Source organism: Pseudonaja textilis, chromosome 4 (genome assembly GCF_049901715.1).
Source record: "Pseudonaja textilis isolate UNSWEBS1 chromosome 4, rPseTex1.2, whole genome shotgun sequence".
Lineage (NCBI taxonomy): Eukaryota > Metazoa > Chordata > Lepidosauria > Squamata > Elapidae > Pseudonaja > Pseudonaja textilis.
The window spans coordinates 20,819,243-20,833,950 of record NC_141993.1 but is presented as its reverse complement, the minus strand read 5'-3'; positions in this window follow the sequence as shown (position 1 = coordinate 20,833,950).

The window sequence follows — 14,708 nt, the reverse complement described above, 5'->3', positions numbered from 1 at the left end:
GCTAACATGACTGAGGAAGAATTCTGGGAGTTGAAGTCCACAAGTCTTAAAGCTGTCAAGTTTGAAGAACCCTGCGCTAAATTTTTATTGTATTAAATTGAGTGACAAGCTGAGAAAGATAGTGAAGAAAGGATGGAATCAATTTATGCATACTATTGTTTCTCCTTCATTATCTGTGCACAAAACAAATGCCATGGATTCTCTCTAGCAGTGTTCCCTCAAACCTTCATATGAAGAAGAAATAATGTAATTCATAAATTGTGAATTTTCAGGAGCCTAGACAAGTGGTGGCTAACCCTTTTGGGCTCCTGTGCTGAAAATTATGCATGCTTGCGTGTATGTGCTCACATGCCAGCACCCAGAAGGCAATGTGCACAGGCCCCCCATGGCCCCTGTGCATGCACATGCAATCCTCCCCACTCTGCCCCCTTATCTGTACTGCATGCCTCCCAGTGATTTTCAGGCCATTTGAGGCCTTTTTCGGCCTCCCAGAGGTACAAGGAAAACCTCTGCAGCCTTTGGAGGGCAAAAAATGGCCCGTTTTGTCACTTCTGGTATTTTCGGAAATATAGGAAATGATGAAACGGGCTTGTTTTTCAGCCTCCAAAGGCTGCAGAGGCTTCCTTCAAGCCTCTGGGAGGCCGAAAAAGGCCTCAAACAGGCCAAAAATCAGGTGGGAGGCATGCAGTGCAGATAAGTTTGGATGGGCCTTGTGTGCCCACACAAATGGCTCTTTGTGCCACCTGTGTTCACATCATGGGCCTAGACCTTGTTGTCCAGTATACCTGACTTGAATATTCCAAGCAAGTTAAATATAATTAAACTCCAAGAGTCAAAATAATTCATTTCTCAATGATCAATCTTATATAAAAGACATGAAAATCTTCCATGTTACCCATGTGTTCATAGAAGGCTATGCTCCCTCTCTCTATACCTTGTCTTCATATATGACATTTTGGAGCTTGGCCTGTCTGAGGTTATAGTACTTTATGATTTTATGACTTGGAACACAGAGAACAGCACACACTCTGAAGATGGACTCCAGCATGAGTCTGAAAGCTCAAAAGACAAAATCTCTGTTCCTGGTGATCGACCCAGATTGTATCCTGCAACATTATCTTGGGACACATATATTCGCCTTCATTTGTGAAAAGCAATTAGTTATTTAAGAGGCAGAGGACAAGGTTTTCACAATTTTCATGTTGCTTCACCTAGAATGATGTTTGGTCACATGACTTGCTCCATTAGTTTAAAATCTTAGCAAAAAGGATTAATTCCCCATCACATACCATTCCAATACAAAGGGAAATTGTAGCATTCTACCACTGACAGTTCTCATGGGAAATACTGATCAAGTTATGCCTAATGTCATGCCATTTTGTATTATTGGAAAATTATCAAAATAATAAGCTCTCTCAAAATTTCTGGCTCTCAGTCAATTGACTGTCACTTCTCATGACATTATATGAAACAGAACATTAGCCAACTAAATCAGATCCAATTCCAATTCCTAAAGTGGGCTCAAGAAAATGGAGGCTTTTAATCTCCGATTGTCATCGGAAATTGTGGGAGCGTCATCCCTTGAGACTTTCAAGAAGAGATTTGACTACCATTGTAAGGCCCAGACTCTCTCCCTTCAAATGATAAGAATGAACTTCTGAAAACTGGTTACTTCAAAAGGAATTATTTATTGTGAAAAGGAAGTTATCCAGGTACTAGTCAAAGCAGGATCAAATATGCCTCCAGGCATACAGCATAGATAAAGGGAGTTAGAACCCATCCCCTTATTCTGATGTGGATTTTGTCAATACAAAGAAGCAACATGTTAATCCCCCCAACCCCTTTTCTGGAAATGTAGCTTAGAAAAGTTTCCCAGGAAGTTTCTTTCAGAGCTGGAATCTTTATGGCCCCTTCTCCTCTTGCTATCTCTCCAAGAGGTGACAAGTTTCCAGGCATCTGGGCTCCAGTCCTCCAGTTGTATATCATGTTCAAGTTATACAGATTCAGTACAAGACTTAAGATATTGAGGTTACATCAAAAAGGATTACTTGTAACAACTCCTCCCCACCACCTTTCTTCTTCCATTGAAGAATGGCAGATACACGGATCTGACAGCCATTTGTCAGAAATGGTGTAGGGTCATGGCATTTCCACAAATATAAATTGGGACTTCCTCATGTACATACATTACAACCTTGTCCCAGGGTTGAAGTTGAAATAAGCAGCTTTCCTCCTTTTTAGAACAATCATTCCAAAAACAACAGTATCTCGCAACATTTCAGAGGGATATTTTTTTTCAGTCATGTGGGTGACTTGATTTACAACAGTGATGACATACAACAGAAATTCCAGGATCCATTTTAACCACAAGTCGAGAACTACCTGTAGTCCAGGTTTTATTTTTGTTATATTGTTCCTTAAATTTCATAGTATAAAATACAATGGAAAGGAAAGGGAGAAGAGGGAAAGAAACAAAATTAAAAAGTGTTGGTTTCCAACTTTTTTCAACTCACTATAAAAATACAAAGGTATAGAATCTTTATTTCTGCATATTTTGTACATAGCCATTTCTACAACAACAGACTTATCTAATCAAGCAATCCCAAAGTCAAACTCCCCCCTTTTTTTTCTAATCTTGAGCACAAAGTCTAGAAACAGTTTTAAAGTAGAAATAAAACTAGATGTATTACTTGCTTTAATCAAAGCAGTCAATTTGGCCATTTCTGCAAATTTAATCAGTTTTTTCCATTCATTCTTCCTTTGTAGGGATTAATATATCTTTCGATTTTTGTACAGAAAGAATTTTAGGTGCAGTCAGCATACACAATTACAAAGTTCCAAATGTTTTTTTCAACTTCCTTGAAAGTCCAAAAAAAGGTCTCTGATTTCAGTTTTGTATTTATTTTAAGAATCTTTTGCATTAAAATATGAGTCTAGCCCCAATATTTCTTTGCTTTATCACAAGTCCACCAAAGATGATAATAAAGTTGCTTTTTTATAACTGCATTTCCAACTTCCATTTGAAATAGCTTGATAACAACTTTCAATGGGATGCTTTGAAACACTCGTACATCAGGAAAAAAGTACAACTGTTGACTGAAAAGACCTGGGGTTGCTGAACTTATTTTTAAAATCTTTAAAGTCTATTTTATAGAGAAATGTAGTAAACCTATTTCCAGGAATGCATTTTCATTAAGTGATTTTATTTTCTTAACCAGCTACAGTATTCAGGGGTATAACTAGGGTTAGCTTCCATTTTTCTGGAAGATTTTAGTGTCTTTAAGAATTCTTAAACGCTCATTCCCTCATTAACACATAGTGACAAAGAAAGCTTAATCAACTTGTTTTCTGCTTGTTATACAGTTATAAAAGAAATGTTAAAAATATGCAAACCAATAATAATGTTGGCTATCATATGGCAAAAATACTCTTAACTAGTTTAGCTTTTGATGGTTATTTGGATACATATCCATATATTCTTTTGGGGGCGGGGCAAAACAGGGAAATGATACACCTTTCTTCTGGGATTTTTTTTCAGTGCCATTTCCATCTCTCATATTATCTATAAGTTTTCCATGCAAGTAATAATCAGGTATGACCCTACTTAGCTTCAAGGATCAGACAAATTTAGCAAGTGCTTTTATCTGCTGAGGTGGTCTGTCTGTAAATGACTTCTGGATATCTAGAAGACCTACTTTGGGCAGAGATCAATTTTGACAATTTCTTCCGAAAACAGTCAGGTTTTTTTTTTTTTAATTAAACATCAGCTCCACACATCTAGATCAGGTGCAGCGCTACCATTATGAAATGCAAAGATCCATTTTAGAGTTTGTCACATCTGCAATCCATCCTGTTTAGTCCCAAATCAGATTTTAGGAAATGCACTATTTTAGTGTGACAGAGTTGTTAGCCATCTGAATAGAATCGATTAACAATGCAGTGAAATATAAAGGGTTACAAATGGTCTCCAGTCATTGCTATTAACCAAGCAGGAAAATGTAAAACCAAAGCATCAACAGCCTTGGAGTGATGGTAATAGGACTTTAAGGGGGAAAAACACAATCCTTATAGAATATAATAATCATAAAAAAGCATACAGTGAATGACTGGTGTGTAGAACATTTGATAAATGTTGTTCTTGTCATATAATTCCTGGGGAGAATAAAAATCACATGGGAAACTTTATTTTATATCAGCATTACCATCTTACCTGGAATGTACTTGCATTCAGGGTCTTTGTTATTCTGCAAAGCCAATCATTTAACTAAAGCTATTTAACTCTAGGGATAGGGGACAATTTCCTGAAATAAATGGCCAGCTGTCAGTGAAAAGTAAAAGACTTTATTTGTCCCTTTTCTAACACAATGTCCTCTGAAGAAATAGACGGTATAAAAGTATAGTTAAACTGCTGTATAATCTTTCAGTCCTGTACTTGACTGCGTATGCTAATTTGAGTGGATTAAGAATTGCAGCCGTAGACATTATCTTGGTGCGTTGGCATAACAGGAGGCAACAATATAACAGTCTCCAAGTGTCAATCAATCATCAATCAATCAAAATAGAGCTGGAAGGGACCTTGGAGGTCTTCTAGTCCAACCCCTGCTCAAGCAGGAAACCCTATACCATCTCAGTCCAATCTTTTCCAAAAAACCTCCAGTGATAAAGCCATTCCACTGATTAATTTTCCTCACTGTTAGGAAGTTTCTCCTTAATTCCATGTCCATCATGCTCCCAATTTATTTTGAGATTTCAATTATCTAATGTCAACTGTAATTAAAGCAGTGAATCAAGGTGGTAGGACTGCATGGGATAATGAATTTTCAGTAAATCCTGCATCTCCTATTTTTATGACCACATGTATTTCCTGTGAAAACACAAAGAAACACATCTACTCAGAATTCCAGCCATCTCAGCTGCAATACTGAGTGTGCAACACCTGGCAAAGAGATAAATAATGAAAATGCCCTATTTGTTGAACTTGTCCCATAAGATTAGTATTTCTACTTTTTGTATTTTATTTGTAGTTTGTAAAATTTATTGGCCACCCATCTTACCACAGGGTAACTCTGTGCAGCTTACAATCAGATATTATACATTATTTATTGATTTTTCATTTTATATGCACATATATTATACTTATATGATAGAAATTTAATCTAGGTAGATGATAGATAGATAGATAGATAGATAGATAGATAGATAGATAGATAGATAGATAGATAGATAGATGATAGAGATTTAAGATGACAGATAGATATGTGATAGATAGATAGACAGACAGACAGATATAAATACAGATAGATATAGATGATATAGATATATTGGAGCATGAAGTTGAAAATATATAAAGAAAGGTTAAACTCCCAGAGATATCACATGGAGTAGAAGTTTGTGTCCTTCTTGGGTACCATGGTGGTATTCTACCAGTTTGGCCTGGTTCTAGTATTCTACCAGTTTGCCAAGCCGGTAGCAGCGATGAGAAGCAGAGACTGAACCAGTTCTCTCTGCTGCTCTGTTGTTGGGCCCACCCGCCCTCCTGGGCTCCCATACTCACCTTTATCCTCTGAATTTGAAGTGCAGCTGCTTTGCACAGCACAGAAGAGTGCTGCGTGGCAGCTGCTGACGTGACTGGGATCGTGTAGGCTTGCAGGAGGTGAGTTAGAACGCTTCTGCGCAAATGCCTCTGCACCTGCACAAAGTATGTGTTTGGCGTGCGTGCACAAGCAAAGTGTGTGCATGCATACAAAGACCGCCCACCAAGTCACGGCCCCCAAACCAGTGGTAAAAATATTTGAATCCAGAGGTGGTATTCAGCAGGTTCTGATCAGTTCTGGAGAACTGGTAGCGGAAATTTTGAATAGCTCAGAGACCCAGCAAATACTACCTCTGACTGGAGATTTTACAGTATCCTTGCCATGCCCACCAAGCCACACCCACATAACTGGTAGTAAAAATTTTTTGAATCCCATCACTGAATCCCACCGCTGTTGGGCATTATAAAATAATAAAAATAAATTATTCCTTATGACTCCATAGTTTGTGTGCATGTTTGAAACAAAGGAAAATATCCCTTGCACAAGAGATGAACTAGAGTTTGTGCATCTAAATAGTCTCAGAAAACAGTGTTGGAGTGATTTGATGTAATATTTGTTGTTTATCTAGGAATCTGTGAAGATAGCTATGAAAGCAGTTAAATGAGACATCTAAAGCAGGTTATTAGTTTGAAAGATGTTACAGTACTTAGAATCCTGATTCTTTTAACTTAGGAACACCAGAAGATGAAGAACGATGCAAGCATTTCTAGAGTTCTAAATCAGTCTTTTGTGAATTCCAATTGAGCATTGTGTGACACAATGGGAAATCTTAGCTGTAATCCTAGTTAAAATGTTTGGTTTTTTGTTTCCAACTCAGTCCTGAATATAGTCAGTCTTAATATTAAACAGCCTTTCCAAGGCAGCCATCTTAGCTACTGTACGTGAAGAGCATTAGAAGCTGCCATTTTCTTGTTTCCATACATCTGTTTGTATCGAATAGTCTCAATCTGTTGTTCTACCAATGGTGAGGAAAAATGGGATTATCTTCTGTTATTTCCCCCCTTCCCCAAGAAATATAGCATCCGGCAAGACATGCTTGGTAATTACAGGTCCCAAATGTCAGCATGTCAGATGAATGGAACATGTGTGGCATTGTACTGAACGTTTATCCATGCCAAATTGAATCTTGCCACAAGACTGATACTGTGAGGTTTCCATAATAATAGAATTAAATGGAAGGGAGGGCGGAGCTGACCTCCTGGCGGTTGGATGGGAGATCTTGATTCTCCAAGATCACCGTCGATATCTCAGCTGCTGGTCAGTCCCTATGGACCTAAACCATCCCATAGAGACAGTGATTGACAAGGGCATGTCCTGTTGATCCCAGGGACATCACAAAGACCCTGGTTGATCCAGGAAAAGCCCTTTTTGCTGGCGGCAGAGAGGCAGCCTCCCAAGCTGCTGAAGCTGGGACAGCTCCGGAATGGAAGAGACTGGAAAAAAGTGTGTCAGTTTGGTGAGATGAACTTTTACTTATTATTTCTTGGAGAGAACACCCTGAAAAAATGAAAGTGGACTAAAAGTGAAAAGGAAAGAGTTTAAGCGGCGGTATTAATTGTCAAAGTGAAAGTTTTGTCCTCCTCCCCACCTTTTTATTGGAATTTTGAACTTGGCAAAGCTGTTTTACTTTTTAAGCTGGACTGGTACTTTTTAATCTTTTTATTTCTGTTTGTATTTCCTTCTCCTTTTTTAACAATCCTTTTGAAAATTCTTTTTTGATTAAGACTCTTCTGCTTGACTTAAGATTTATTTCTCTCCCTTTAAAAAAAGCGCGCGGGGGGGGGGATTCTACTTTTTTTCCCTTTCTTGTAGTTCCTGGTTGTAGATTGAGGAAGGGGAAGTGAAAGTGAAGGAAAGTAAGTAGCACTGCTGCCCAGAGGCTTGGATACATGGTTTCTTTTTCCTTTCACTAGTTTGTGTTACCATAAAGGACTCTGAGCTGTGTATTGGAAAAGATAGAGATGAGCATGGCAGTTTGTTTGCTCATTTCTGAACAGATAGTTGGAGTCTGGAGTTGAAGTTGAAAGAAAGAAGATTGAAGTGACCTTGAAAAACTCTGAGCTGATTTATCAAAGAGCCTATCAAAGGCGGCAGAGGCTTGTTTTATATTAGAATTGCTTTTTACCTTTTGCTTCCCTTTCTACCTCCTCCCTCCGACTACTGGGGCTCTTTTTCTCTCTCTCTAACTGGATTTTAACTTTTTAAACCAGGAACTAGAATGTAAACCTTTTATTTTGGTTTTGGTTTTTTTTTTTTTTGACTATCAAGAGGAACATATAGAATATTTTTCTTTTTTCCCTTTTTCTTTTTTACACCTACCATTGCAAATAATTGGATTAAGGTATACAAGTGCCTGAAGAGTATCTTTTTCCTTTTTTCCTTTGGAGTGGCAACTGTTTGCCTTTGTTCTTTTTTTCTTTTTCCTTTTCCCCCTTTTTTCCCTTTTTTCTTTTCTCTCTCTCTTTCTTTACAGCTAAGCATTACAAGATGAGTAGAAAAACAACAGTCCCAGCTTCTTTAATACCAACCCCCTCACCATCTGGAGGACAACAATCTATACAGACAATATTACAACAGGAAAAAGAGAAAGAGAAGGAAGTGACATTACAGATGATCATGCGAGGAATTCAGAAAATTGACCAAAAAATTGAAAAGACAGATGAAAAAGTGGAAAATATTCAACAGATAATGATGAAATATGAAGACAGATTCAAAAAAATTGAAGAAGATATACAAAGAGATAAGAAAATTGGAGATATTGATATTTGTTTGAGCAATATCGAGAAGGGCAGGGGTGAATTATTAGGATGGGAAATGGCCAAATCAGAATTTTACTTAAGATTTCAAAATATAGAAGAAGGTAAAGGTGAAAACCTTGCTGAAATAATGGCAGAAATATTGGCAGAAGCACTGGAAATAACTAAAGAAAAGATGATAGATGGGATGTATTTAGTGTCTACACAAGATAGGCAATGAGGAATAGAGTACCAAGAAAAGTTCACATCAGATTTACTAAGAAGAGTATTAAGACACAGATACTCCAGGTGGCGAGAGAGAAAACACCAAAATATAAAAATAAAGAAATTGTGGTGCTGAAACAGATACCAAGAAGAGTAAGAGACATGAGAAGAGAATATTTATTCTTGACTAAAGAGCTACTTAAAAGAGAAGTAAACTACAGATGGTTGATGCCAGAAGGCCTTTTGTTCACTTGGCAGGAATAAAGACACAGAATTGACACAGTTGGAAAAGCTGAGCTATTCCACTTAGAATACTTTAGAGCAAAGGAGGAAGAAGAAAGAAAGGAAGAGTCACTAATTGAATTCCAAGATGATTGATGCTATGGATTGGCCCACCTGTTCCCCAGACCTGACTCCAATTGAGCACATCTGGGACATCATGTCTCGCTCCATCCACCAATGCCATGTTGCACCACAGACTGTCCAGGAGTTGGGGGATGCTTTAGCCCAGGTGTGGGAGGAGATTCCCTCAGGAGACCATCTGCCACCTCATCAGGAGCATGCCCAGGCATTGTAGTGAGGTCATACAGGCACTTGGAGGCCACACACACTACTGAGCCTCATTTTGACTTGTTTTAAGGACATTACATCAATGTTGGATCAGCCTGTAATTTTGAGTGTAACTCCTAATCCAGATCTCCATCGGTTGCTAAATTTGATCTCCATCTATAATTTTTGTGTGATTTTGTTGTCAGCACATTCAACTATGTAATGAATAAAGTATTTAATAAGAATATTTCATTTATTCAGATCTAGGATGTCTTATTTTTGTGTTCCCTTTATTTTTTTGAGCAGTGTAGTTTGTAAAAAGGTAACCTTGGACCGATGTGGGTTAAGGTTCAATGGTATCTGCCTCAAGCTGGATCTTTAGGGAACTTCCAAGACTTACATTGAGGAAAAATCTTTAGCACTACTGTGATCAATGGATTAGACCATCCAACACTAAACAATTCTGAGAAGCTGTAGCAGCTTCAAGAGTTTACAAATAAGTATGTAGCTGAAATGAAGATCATACTAAACAGAAACAATTTTGAGAAGCTGTAGTAACTTCAAGAGTTTAGAAATAAGTATGTGGCTGAAATGAAGATAACAATGGATTGATGAACAGATGCCATCTAATTCTGAAGTGTAGAGAAAATTGGCTAGCATTTCTGTCTTTCTGAAAGCTTCTGAATCCATCATCTACTACCTTGTTTTAAGACTTAGATACAGTCAAAGTGTCAGCATTCCGAGTAATGCACCTATAGAAAGCAGAACTTTGAGGCAGGTAGATTCCTCAAGGAACAATTTATTGGATATATCATATTGGCGTAACTGGTGAAAAACAATTCTGAAAGTTCTTGTGGTTTGCACCAGGTTAAAAAGTGAACGTTTCCTCTTCCTTCAGGTTATCAGTCACATTGTCCAATTGAGATGCTGGCTGGTTGCTTGGTTACTCCACTCCTCCTCTCTCCAGCTACCTGTTGGAATGTCATTGGTTCCCACAAGAAATCTTTTTGTTTGGCTACAATCTCCAACTTCTCCCCTCCTTGTCCCTTCTTCTTCCTTGTGGCAACCCTAAAGCCTCAAAGATGACCTCAGCCAAGTTCAGGGTTAACACAAAGTCTGGCATTTTTAACCCTACCCGGGTGATTGTTTATGGTGCTGGGTTCTACTCATTAGCATTTGCTTCAATTTGGAAAGGCTGAATTCCACAATAGGCTAAGACTTCTTCAGGTTTGTTTTTACTTTCTCTGTTTCTGATGAATCCATGAAAACACAAGAAGAGAGTTCCTGTCCTCAGTTTAGAAATGTCCTATGTGATTAGTGAGCTTTTAGAAGATGCCTGGAAAGTTATCCCTTATTTCATTCTCTGAAATACACTCTATCAGATGCAGTATCTTTATCTGGACCTGGATGCTGACTCTTTATCTCTCTTGTCTGCACTTTTGATTATCAGTGCTGACACAACCCGGTTCTTGTTTCCAATAAACCAAACTGCAAGGCCACCAACTACAAGAATCTTTATCACAGCTTTTGCTAACTGAGGAAGTGCTTTAAACACTCAGGCTTGATCTCTGTACGGGGTTAGTTGGCTCCTGCCAAGCCCCATCTCATCTTAAGATAATTACAGGTAGTCTGTAGAGATACTCAGTCATCCTGGTCATGGTTGTCCCAAAGGTGCTTTTTGAGGAGGCATCTGGACTTTCTTGTGATTTTTTTTGAAGATGTTTTGCTTCTCATCCAAGAAGCTTCTTCAGCTCTGACAGGTCTTCAGCTCTTTCACTCCCCGCTATCCTGGCAGAATTGAAGAAACTTCTTGGATGAGAAGCGTTTTTTCTTTTCTTCAAAAGAAAAAAAACAAGAAAGTCCAGTTGCCTCCTGAAAAAGCACCTTTGGGATAATTATGGGTATTTTACAATTATACAATTATACAATTAATTTGGTTTACAAGCCAAAGTAGCAAACTGAGTAGCTAACACATCAAGGCACATAATTTATGAGTATGATTCACATGGACCACAAAGAAGAAATGTTCAGCTCCATCAGAGGCACTGAGTACAATAAATAGTTTGTCCCTTTAAAGCCAGGAAAGAGGCTGGAAACAGGATAATATCCAATCCCTTTCTTGCATTATGTGCAGTGGTGGAATTCAAAATATTTTACAACCGGTTCTGTGGGCGTGCATGTTGTAAAATGGGCAATTTTAAGCATGAAAACTTATCATCAGTGCTGGTGAGTAAAACAACTGAGGCGCAGAAATCCACTCTGCTGCACCTATCAGCTGAGCTACAAACAAAGCAAATGGAGGACAGGAAAGGGCGGGGACAGGTGGGCGGGGCCAACTGCTGACTGGCACTACTAGATCACTAAAATTGGTACGAACAGCCAACATACCACTACTGATTATGTGGCAGATATTATTGCTGCACTGTTTTCAGCCTCTTTTCTGGATTCAAAGGAGAAAACTGCTTCTGCTTAATGCTTTCAAAGAAGAAAGCCACGGATGATATGTATGCATGCCACCATAGATGGATGGGTGAATTTGATTAATTCATTTTTGTTTGATGTATATTCTGTCTTTCTTCTAAAAATCTGAGACTTTTTCCCTCCCGTTTTTCCTCACATCAACAAGGCCAAGTTAAGAGAAACTAGCTGGTCCAAGGTTCTCAGAGAACTTCCAAGGGTGTGTTTGAACTAGAATCTGCATTTAACAGTAATAACACACTAATGATCATCTAAAATGCGGTAGAATTTAGTAAACAATATGTTTGCCATAGCCAAATGTCCTGTCTGGATTTTCCTTTCTTATGTTGCACTTCTATACCATCTTGGTTTTTATTTATTTATTTTTTCCCACTAAGTAAGGGGATTTGAGACAGAATAGTCAGAACTTTATATTATATCAATTTTTAGACTTCACAGATGGTTGTGGAATTCTGCTAGAATTGTAGCCAACTATCCTGTCCTCTTCTTTCTACTTATTCCTCTTTCCTTGTTCATATGCATAGATTGAGTGGTATGAAAGAGGATTTAAGCTTGACCGAAAGGAGGCATTTCCTTATTCAATGATGAAGAACCTTATTTTTAAATTTAAGTGGCATTAATTAAAATGTATGGAGATGACTTCTTTCTCATTCTTTCCTGTTACTTTCTTCTTTATAGCTACCAAGGGATTTGAAATATGTAAAATCGATGGGGTGAGAGACAATTTGGTGTAGTGGCTAAGACACAAGGTTAAAAACTGGGTGACCATGAGCTTAAGTCACATCTTAGGCATGAACCCAGCTGGGTGACCTTGGGCTAGTCAGGCCTGGGAATGATAAACTATTTCCAAATATATGCCCAAGAAAAATGTAAGGAATTGCTCAGGAGGTCATTAAGAGTTAACACTGACTTGAAGGCACCGATAAATCAAATTGATGGAAGTAACTAAATAAAGAAAGGAGAGCCAGGAGGAAATCCACATCTAAGTTTGAAATTATGCCAATAGTGGCTTCCAATTATTGCTGCAGAGAGTGGAGCTGGTGAAGGAACTGGCTCCCTGAACTCCTTTCTGGATGAAGGAGAGGACTTGGGATCACAGAACATGCTTCTTACAGATGCTCCCTGGATGAGACCATAAAGAGTGGGCTCTGGTGGGTTTTAGAGGTTTGAGCCAGAAGAGTTGACTTAGCCCAACTCTTAGCCCATAGTTGGGAGCCTTCAAACAAAGATCTGGATTGACCCACTTTCTCTCTTAATTATTTGTATTGGAAATGGTTTGTAATTTGAGTTTTGGATGTTAAGAACTTTCAGAAACAAAAGTGTTATTACACTGGATAAATTTCCTTCAATCCACATTTAATACACAAAGAAAACCTTTTTATTTGGAAATAAGCAGCAAAAGGGTGATAAGAAAGTTGATTCTTGAAATTTTTAAAAATGGATTAAGTGGCCAGATTAATTGGAAATGTAACTTTAAAAAAATATAAGAACACTTTCTGTAATTTGCTTAAAACCTTTTAAAATATGCTGTATTATATGAAGTTTAAACATCAGATATATCTTCCTAGGAAAATGTTCTGGATGAGAGAAAAACATAATAAGAAAAGACCTTGAAGGCTGGTTATTAAAGGCAACCAGAAAAAATTAAAAATTATCATTAAAGGAGAAGGTCCATTAATATAGAATGGGAAGTATTTTAACTCTGGAAAAAGTCAAGGTTGTTTGATAACAATATATTTAGAACCGATATAATAAATTGGTCTTAAAAGAAAGGATAGAAGAGGATCTAACTGAAAATCAGGCTGTTTGGGGTATGGATTTAAAATGGGCAAGTTATCAAGAATGATACAGAACCTACACTTGAAACAAGTTTAAGTTACGGTAGTTGAAAGGGATGTACATTGCACAAATAATAAACTAGAAAAGTAACTTGGATATGTGGATTTTAATTCAGAAAAGTGGTTTGAACAATTTTCTTACTTTGGAGATACATTACACTTATGAAGGAATTCCTGAGAAAAGGAAAGGAGAAAAAGTGAGTGAATCAGCTTTTGGTACATTACGTAAAAGAAATAAATATCAAGACCTTTAAAAATAAAATGAACATTGACAAAGTTGACTTCTTTGAAGAGTGTTAAATTGTATATGATTTTTTTTTCTACTAACCTTTAATGGTTTTTTTTCTTAACAAGGACTGAATGGTAAGACTGTAAATATTTGTATATAGATAAGATATGAGGAGAATAAAGTTTTTGTTGTATATTAGAAAAAAATAAGCTATGGGATTAAAATTGAGAGGAGATGAAGAGAAGATGATAAGAGAGTCATTTGTGGAGTTCATTTGAAGGGATTAAAGATTAATATTTTGAATATATTGTTTTTAGTGGCTCCTGATGGTTTTTTCTTGATTAAGTTTGAATGATGAATTTTTAAAGATTTGTTTACAAAATCTTATGGGAATAAGATTTTTTTTGTCCTTTGTAGTTTTCAAGAGAATGGCAAAGTATTGTATAAAGGAAAGGAAAATGAAATTAATTTACTTGTATAAGATAGATAGATAGATAGATAGATAGATAGATAGATAGATAGATATAGATAGATAGAGATAGATAGATAATAAAGTCTCATCTTTCAATCTGAATTAACATTTATTAAGAGCTAACAGAGATATCTATCTCTCTGGTAGCTCTTAATGAATGTAAATTCAGATTGAAAGATGAAACTTTATTATTTGCCAATAGATAAAAAATGACATATGGGATGAAGAGATTTTTTGGTTGAAATATTAGAGAAGGTATTACATTACTGAAAACATTTGTCCTTGCCTTGATAGAGGGAGGAATCATTTTTTCTATTTCTTTTCTTTATTTTATATATATATATATATTCCCTTCTCCCCTCTCCCTTTTTTTCTTATTTCTCTTTCCATTTTCTACTTTTTTCTTTTTTTATATTTTTTATGTTTGTATTAGTTTTATTTATTATCTTTGCGATTTTAAGCTTTGATAAAATTATTTGTTTTTTAAAAAGGAAGATCTGGATCCATATTTTTATTGTCAACTTTGATTCAATCATTATTCATCAGCATTATTATCTTGCTGGGGAATATTGTGATGCTAAAAGTGGG